The sequence below is a fragment of the Protopterus annectens genome, chromosome 1.part2 (genome assembly GCF_019279795.1).
Source record: "Protopterus annectens isolate FY-2018-M chromosome 1.part2, PAN1.0, whole genome shotgun sequence".
Taxonomy (NCBI): domain Eukaryota; kingdom Metazoa; phylum Chordata; order Ceratodontiformes; family Protopteridae; genus Protopterus; species Protopterus annectens.
In genome coordinates this window covers 889,411,297-889,420,825 of record NC_056727.1, presented here as the reverse complement: position 1 = coordinate 889,420,825, position 9,529 = coordinate 889,411,297, and positions in this window count along the sequence as shown.

The following is a 9,529-nucleotide window of genomic DNA, read 5'->3' as shown; positions in this document are numbered from 1 at the left end:
ACTGTCCACATAATTGCAAACCAGATACTCCTGACAGTGATTGATATTCTCACTCCAACAGTCTAATCAATAAAAAAGGGTCTGTTGCCATGGATATGAACTTTCCTACTGTCTCCATTACAAGCTTGACGGATATGGGCATCCTGAGGCAAAGTATAAATTGCCTCTTGTTTACTGACAACCAGTTAATTCTCAAACAAACTGATACTGTATGTGAGATATGTATTTACACAACATCACTGGAGGCAAAGCTCTCACATAAAACTACTCCTAATGTCAAGGTTGTCAGTAGTACACATGCTGCCTCCATCATGCACAATTCAAAGCAGACATATAGACCCACATATACTGAGGCACTTACATGTAACCTTCCTAAACTACAAAGACCTGCTAGACAAAGTACATGTAAGAAATACCCTCAGCAGCCCCAAATTCACTCTTTCAAAACAACACCCACATCAACACATAGAGTTACATCTCATGGAGCCTCTACCTCTAAGCCCATAAGGCAAGTCACCACACAATCCAACATTCTAGTCATTGGAGACTCCATTGTGAGACACACTGATGTCCCTCTCACCAGTCTGAGTAAGGAGAAAGGTATGATCAGTTGCTTATCAAGGGCTAGGATCTGCCACATTACGCATGCACTCAGCTCATTGGATTACAATTAACAATATGACTCAGTCATAGTCCATGTGGGAGTAAATGACCTGAGATGTACCTCCCTGGACTATATGAAGAGAGACATCACAGTCTCAGGCTGGTATGAGCCTATCATTGAGCAGCATTTTACCTTCTCCAGGGATGATGCCACAATACGAACAAAAGATGATTGACTTTAATAATTGGCTTAGTTTCTGGTGTCATTCTAAGGGGGTGCAATATTTGTCAGCATGAAAGGAGATGGTCAAAAGACCACATTGCTTTGCCAGGGATGGCCTGGACCTCTCCCATCTAGGCTTTTGAATATTAGCTAAAACACTGTCTTCCCCCCATAGTGCCTTTTTTAGGCAATGCCAAACTGAAAATACTTCTGAGATAGAAAATAAAAACCAAGAAAATCTAAAGGTGTTACTGCTTAGTGCTAGGAGCCTAAACAAAAGACTCCACTCCCTGGAATCTCTATTTACCCTAGAAAATGCTGATGTCTGTGTGGTCTCAGAAACCTGGTTTAAAGCTGCGGACAGCATACCAACAGTGCAGAGTTATAATGCCTTCCACACATTTAGACCAGCTACTTCACAGGCAGGGACTAAAGGTGGAGGTGTCTCTATTTACATCAAAAATAAATATACTTCAAGGCTGGTCAAACAGGACAATGGACTTGAGCTGCTCCATGTTCAAATCACCATAGATAAAATCCAATACCACTTCCTTGCAAGCTATAGGTCTCCCTTTATGACCCAGGAAACCGATAGCATGTCTTTAAACTTATAAACTGTGGTGGTGGTGCTGAGGTAGCATTGTCGCCTCACAGTAAGATGCTGTCCGGTTTGACTCTCAGCTAGAGCATCTTCTGTGTGGAGACATGCGTGAATGGGCGTACCTTCGTTGAAGGTTGTGTGTCAGACCTGGCAAGTTGGTACGTAAAAATCTACTGCCAATCATTAGCGGACCGGAGTTCCGCTGTGGCGACCCCTAACCGGGAAAAGCCGAAAGATACAACAACAACAACAACAAACACTAACCATCCAATCCAATACCATATTCATGGGTATTCACTTCAGTGTCACTGCTTGACAGAGGCACAGAAAAATGATAGGCATAGTTTTTATTCAAACTAAAGGGGTGGCGAAAGCCACATAACTATGGGCTAGGCTTATAAATGCCCTTGGGCAGATAGCCTAGTATGAACCTATGAACCTATGAACCTATGAACCTATGAATTAATTACCCCACTATTAACTTGGAATCCTATATGACATCAAACGTACATGCACAGAGATTCCTGGATTTTGTAAACACAAACTCCCTGGAACAGATAGTCAATACACCAACCAGGGGTCCAATCCTACTGGATCTGGTCCTCACTAATATAGGAGAGTGCTGCACATCCCCTACTGTAATGCCTTCCCTGGTAAGTTCAGACCACAAAATGGTCTCCTTTGAAGTAAAAATAAAACTTTGACCCCCAGCTAAACCGGGAATATTCAGGAACTACTCTAAGGCTGACCTCCTGCTATTAAGTGAGAACCTGGCAAAATTTCAAGCCCCTATAAACCCTGAGAACACTTCTGTCTATGCAGAACTGTTCACAGAAACCCCGTACAAGCATGTTAATAGCTGCATAGAGGCAGCTGTACCCACCAGGAAGAAGTACAGAACTAACTCAAAAATAAGCCAACCTGGTGGAATCACAAAATCAATCGGATATAGAACAGGAGGAAGAAAATTATGTCAAAACTTAGGAGGTGCAGCACCCAGCAGGATAAAAGCACTCTCATTAAATTAAACAAACAACTCAAATCACAAATAAAGTCTACCAAAGCCAAATTTGAGGTGTTTGGTCTCCCAGGCCAAGGACAACCACAAAGCATTCTTTATCTATGTCCACAACCTCAAAGGCAATACACAATTGTGTGTAGAGCTCATTGTAAATGGAGCCACCTATACTGAGCCAGAAGATATAGCAAACCTCCAGGCTGATAAATTCAGCTCCAACTTTACTCCTCTCTCCCCCTCAACCTTCCCTCAGGAAATATCATCAAATAGAACTCCCCCTACTATCACTAGGGAACAGGTCCTTAATGCTCTCTCTAAGACCAAGAACACTGCATCAATGGGCCCATACAATATCCCAGGATGCCTTCTAAATAGCATGAACCATGACCTATCAGGGCCTCTTGAATTACTATTTAAATGTATCCTCCAAACAGGCTTCATGCCTCATGAATGAAGAAAGGCAACAGTCATCTCTCTGCACAAAGGTGGGCCATCTACAGACCCTGGAAACTACAGACCCATAAGTCTCACTAGTCTTATATGTAAAGCCATGGAAAGAATTATCATGGAGATGATCAGCAGAGATATAGTAAATCTCCAGACACTGGATACAACCCAGTTTGTTTTCGTAAAGGGCAGATCATGCCTATGCAACCTGGTGGACTTCTTTGAGAAGGTCACCAAGCAATGGATGAGAGCAAAATGGTTCTCACTGCCTACCTTGACCTGGCCAAGGCATTTGACACAATACTCAACTTGGGCATTGTTGACAAACTCAAGAGGTTAGGTACAAACCCATATGTCATCCAGTGGATAGTGAACTGACTCACAGACAGGACTCAGGAAGTTGGAATTGGGGAGTCCACCGCTACAAAGAGGCCAGACACAATTGGAATCCCTCAGGGATCAGTCCTTGGACCGCTCCTTTTTGGCATTTACTTCTCAGATGTCAAGGCCAATGTAAGTCATCCCTGGCTGACTAAATCTGCCGATGACTGCAAATTAGGAGCTGTCATCGAATCTCACATTGACACAAATTTTCTCCAGGAGGGGCTGATACAGACAACTGGTGTCAGAGTCATGACTAAAACTAAATGCCAAGAAATGTATAATAGTACCCTTTGGGAAGTCATCCATCCCTGGTAACTATCATATTTACAACACACCCCTTAGAGGTGACCCAGTAGTCAGGAATTTAGGGACACACATAGATAGTAGTCTAGCCTTTGATCATCACGTGTCTACAGTAGTGAGAAAATCATTCTGTGTTGCACAACTTATAAACAAAGGTATGACATCTAAATCCAAGGAAGTTATTGTTCCACTGTATTCAGCATTCATCAGACTCATCTCTGAGTACAATGCCCCCTTTGGTATGTACCTAACCAGACATATCCAACAACTGGAATGTCCACAGAACTCACTAAAAGAATACAGAACATAAGTAATATGTCCTATGCAGATTGCCTCAAGGCCCTAACCCTGTATTCTGTCTCCTGCATGCTTTTGAGGGGAGATCTATGCCTGGCATACAGGGCATTGCTAGACCCCACTCTGATGGACCTTCTGCATATCCACAAAACAAAAAGTACCAGAATTACCCATTCTAAAGACTTAGACCTTGCTTGTGATATAAATAGGACATGCTGGAGAGATAGGTATGTATCCCAGAGACTACCCCGTCTATGGAACAGGCTCCCCATCCATGTGAAGCAGAGTTCCTCCCTAATCCAATTCAAGTGCAACTTGGACAATTGGATGGGAAACCGGAAATTCATCTCATGTTTGGCACCTATGTCTTTGATACAAACAGGTAACCTGCAAATGGTACATCTCCCAGGCCCATGCTTACACTTATCAAGGGTATCATAACTCATCAGAGATTTGGGATGCATGGCTAGGCTTAAAAAGGTCCTTGTGGTCATTAGCCTAGTAAACACCTATGAACCTATGAATAGCCACCCCTCAGAATAAAGGAAGCATAAAAGATAGCGTTACCACCTGTCCATCTTCAAGCAAGACGGTCCCTTTTTGGACAGTTGTGTCTTGCAAAAACATGAAAAATTGCAAATGTCCCGAGATTTTAGGCCAAAAAATATTTTGAAAGTTTCCTTTAATAGTTGAATAAAACATTAGTTTTTATCAGAAGTGCATAAATATTATATGAGACAATATAAACAACACAAATTCTCCAGTAACAAGCAAAAAAGAGAAGCTTGGTCTTTTACACTGGTTGAGAGTATAGTCTGTCCCGCAGAATGCTGTGTTTCCATAAAAAATACCCCAGTTTGAGCATTTAAAGTGGCAGCAACCATAATAAATGAAGTAACAGTGGATTAATATAACACAACTCACCTGAAAATAAACCCTGCATTTTATGTTGCCTCTGAAAATACTACTCCATTGGAGTAAAGCAATTCTTTGCTAAGCCTCACATAATTTAATGGAATGGTTTCAGATGTGGCCCTATATGCCATTAAAGTAACTATCGCACTAACAATACAGCAGATTAAGGTGCCAAGGAAAATATATCACATCATTAAAAACGGGAAAACAAAACAAAAAAAAAATGCTATCAAGCAGTGAAAAAAGCTGGCAGTATAGACATGGAGTAAGAATGTAATTACTACTCAGAGAAACTATGCAGCTTCCAATTTAGTTTTATAGTAAGGAGATCAATATTATGTGGATCCCATCTGAAATACTTAATGATAGATGGGCAGCTGCAATTCCTATGATGCCAATCACCCCCTGGGGAATTATCAAAAAAAGTTTATAAGTAATGTCTGATGTCAGAATGCTAAAAACAGACAGTCAAAAAAGACCAATCTGAGATTATGATAGAGTAATGGTCATAGTTGGTTAGTTGTTGTCTGTATCTCTGTACTTAATGTGTTGGATGGTTGGTACTCAGGTACTACAGCCAGTTTGTCAGTTTTGTCTCAATTCATTAAATTCTTGTTAATGGTGTTCCTGGATGTCTAAATAAAAAATAAAATATATTTTATTTTGGAATGAGTTAAGTACTGAGGTGGATAATCCATGTTCATTTTGTGGCATTAATACCTGAATGACAATTGCTTTATCATCTTCCATTGGAAGAAGACTGGAATATATGCAGGCTGTTTTTAGTTGTGTGAGGAATGGTTGCGTTATGAGCTCTGTATGTGCAGAAAATGGTAGTTGTCGGTCCAATATTATGCCAAAATATTTCTCCTGGTTAACCTAGAAGGGGGAATCCTTCTGGATCTTTTATAGCTAGATCAAAATTCTTATTGATTTTTTGATTGGTACTAATTATCATTGTGGCAGCTTTACAGCAGTTAATGATGGGGTCCATGTTTTCTATCCAGTTCCTTATAAAGCAAATGTCTATTTGAAGTCCTTACAGTAGTTTGTTTAGAGAGTTATTGGCTCTTATAGAGTTCAATTTAAATTTAATATATTGTATGAAATGACATTTCTAGAAATAAGGTGGTCAGGACAGACCCTAGGGTACTGCAGCAGTGAGTATGCATTTATCAGAATTACTGGAGCCAAGTATCACAGTGGATGTTCTGTTGTGTAGACACATCTTAAACCAGGTATTTGCCGAGTCTGCTAGTTGAAAATTATGGAGTGTTTTCATTAAAAGGGAGCTACTAATGGTTTAAATGTGCAAGGGCTCCAGTCATTTGCCCCATTTCCATGGCATCACATATATGGTTAGTAACTGCATTTATAGCTATTTATGTATTATAGCATTGTCTGAAGCCATGCTGTTTGATTGGCTATAAGATCGTACTTAGAAATATAGTCAATCAATTGATTATATATATTCTTTTATAGAGTTTTTACTAGGGGACGTTAAATGGCAATTGATCTGGAGTCTGAAGCCATTACTGGATCTTTAGTTTTGAGAATGGGGCTATTACTGGCATACTTCTAGCTGTTGAGAGTAGTGTCGGAAAACAGGGTCAGACTAAACACATGACACAGTGATTTGGCTACGTGTTCTGCAGATCATTTAAACATTTTAGATAAAATGTGCTGTATAAACTGGATTTGGTAGGATCTGTTTTCTAATACTTCATGAACTTGCTTGCTAGTTATGGACCTAAAGTAGAATGGAGCCAGTCAAATTATATGTATATATATATATATATATATATATATATATATATATATATATAGGGATAGCTGAAACAAGCAGATAAATGTTTAGTTGGAGAATATATGAGATCTTTGATGCCAGTTAAAAATTCACTGGTCATTTAGAGGGTTTGAGGTCAACAGGCCATGCTGCTTTGCCAGAGATGGTCTGCATCTGTCTCCTCTAGGCTTTCAGATACTGGCAAAGGTATTAGCCACCCCTATTGTGTCTTTTTTAGGAAATGTCAAAATAACCAACCTCCTAACATAACAAAATCATCTCTAGATAAACTCAAGGTACTGCTGCTTAATGTTAGGAGTGTAAGCAAGAAACTGCACTCCCTGGAAGCACTCCTCATTTTGGAAGATGCTGACTTCTGTGCAGTCACCAAGACATGGTTCAAAGACGCGGAAAATACCCTGGCCATGCAAGGTTACAATGCATTCAATACATTCAAATCACAGACTGAGCATGAAAGAACCAAATGAGGATGTGCATCCATCTTCATTAAGTATAAGTACCCCCTGAGACTGGTCAAACAGTATGACACTCTCTTGAGCTACTCCATGTCCAATTAACTATAGGCAAAGCCCCCTACCACATCATAGCTAGCTATAGGCCCCCCACCATGAAACAGAAAAAGTGTATTGCATATCTGGAATTACTGCAGTCACTTGCCCTACAGCCTAACACCTTATTCATGGGTGATTTTAATTATCCTATCATCGACTGGGAAACATACATGACCACAAACATGCTGGCTCAGAGGTTCATAGACTTTGTCAGTGCAAATGCTCTGGAACATTATAGTTGGCTCTCATCAGATGAATAATTGAGTACAATGCTCCCTTTTGCATGTACCTCACCAGACACTTGCAATAACTGGAAAGACCATAGAGGTTTCTCACCAAGCAATTACAGGGTACACAAAACAAGTCATGCAGAAAGACTGAAACCCCTGTCACTGCATTCTGTTTCCTACAGGTTGCTAAGGGGTGACCTGTGCCAGGCTCACAGGGTAGTCTCTGACCTGGCCCTGATGGGAATGCTACACATTCATAAATCAAACTGCAGGAGAGTCACTTGCTCCAGGGATTTTAACCTAGCCTCTGACATGAACAGGTCATGCTGAAGAGATAGATGCATCTCACAGAGACTGCCACTTCTCTGGAACAAGCTTCCATTTTTCGTGAAGCAGAGCCCTTCAATGACCATCTTCAAATGCAGCCAAGATCAATGGTTGGACAACCGCAAATTCACTCCTGGGATGGTGCCCATATCCCTCTTGGACAGAAGAAGTCAGTATTAACTACCATAGACCCTTACCTCTGCAAACGTCACTCACCTAACCACCAGCAACTGGGGAAAATCGGGATAAATATGGCTAGGCTTGTAAGGGCTCTAGGGCCATTAGCCTAGTAACCTCCTATGAACCTATGAACCTACAGGACTTTAACTGAGTTCCATAATTGTTTGATAGAACCTAAGTATGAGAGTTGCTAGTTTTTCATGTGGGTGGCTTTAGCTAAATTGTTTGCGAAATTAGCATTTTGTCTGAGTATATCTAAAGCCTGCTTTTTGGCTAAATTATCTAGATCTGCTTTCCAGTGGTGTCACATGTTACCCCTTAACTCATTAAAGTCTAGTGACAGGATGACTCACTGAAAAGGAGCTTCATTGCAGTCACTTTCAGAAAGACTAGTAAAATCTGAGTGCAGTGTAAGTTAACAGGAGGAACTACAGGTCAGTTTGTGGATATCTCACTAAAACAGAACTTCATTGTAGACTGAGGAAGGATGTTATATCCAGCAGCAATCAGGTATAACCAGGTTTCATGAATTCCTCTACTGCCCATGTTCATCTACACAAATGATCACTTTTCTGAATGATCTCACACAAAAACCTCCTCAGTAGCCAAGCAACAAAACATATTGCAATAGGATTCAATCACAAAATTCTATTTTCATAAACCTCACTCAGCCTAGCTTATAAAAAATTTGTCATCAGTCACTAAAAGCATGCCTGATATGTATTCTAAGAACCCCCATTTCATAAAAAGATTACAACAAGTTCTCTTTCAGACATCTACTGTGGGTGTGTGACTGATTGTATTTATTCATTTGGCTACTTTTAAACATTTCTACTCCTCTATTTTGGATAGCATAATTCTATATGACCAGAAATTAATCATGACAAGTCATTGATATGCAAAAATTAGATAAATTAGAAATAAAATGACCTTTCATATGCTCTACTATCTTGTAAATAAATATGACTTTCCAATTACTCGCATGTCTCCTTTATATAATATTCTCAAAAGGTTGCCAGTCAAGCAACTAACTAAATGTCTTGAGAACATTTTTACACAAATGCCAATATATATTTTCTGGAAGGGATACTCTATAACAAATGTTATTGTTTCCTTCTTTGAATGAGTTTATGTGACCTATGATAAACCAAAAGTCACAGTGCCTCCTTGTGTGGATTTTTAGCTTTTGATCTAATTTATAGTTTTGATAACATCAAAAGTTTATGAGATTTAAGAGTTGGAGTCATTGGCCAAAAGCTGTTGTGGTTATAGCTATCAGAAAGAACTAATTAACAAAAAAATTGATCAATTATATCCAAACCTTTAAAGATTAATTTTTAAAATCATATCTCACATTTATGGTGGCAATATTATCTTATTGTGTGGGGGATATCATGGATTAAATAATACCTATATTACAAAACGATTGGGGTATCATTCAAGCATGGTGTAAACCCCATTATTTAAAACTCAATGTTCATAAAACCCAGTCAATTTTGCATAGATTTATCAAATCAGAATTTGACTAGTGCCGATTTACAACCAGTTGAATAGTCCCTGCATATTTCCTTACTAGGAGTAATAAAAGATTCCTCTAAAAACAAACTGCAGGTAGAAGAAACAGGGATACAGCAATAGCACTA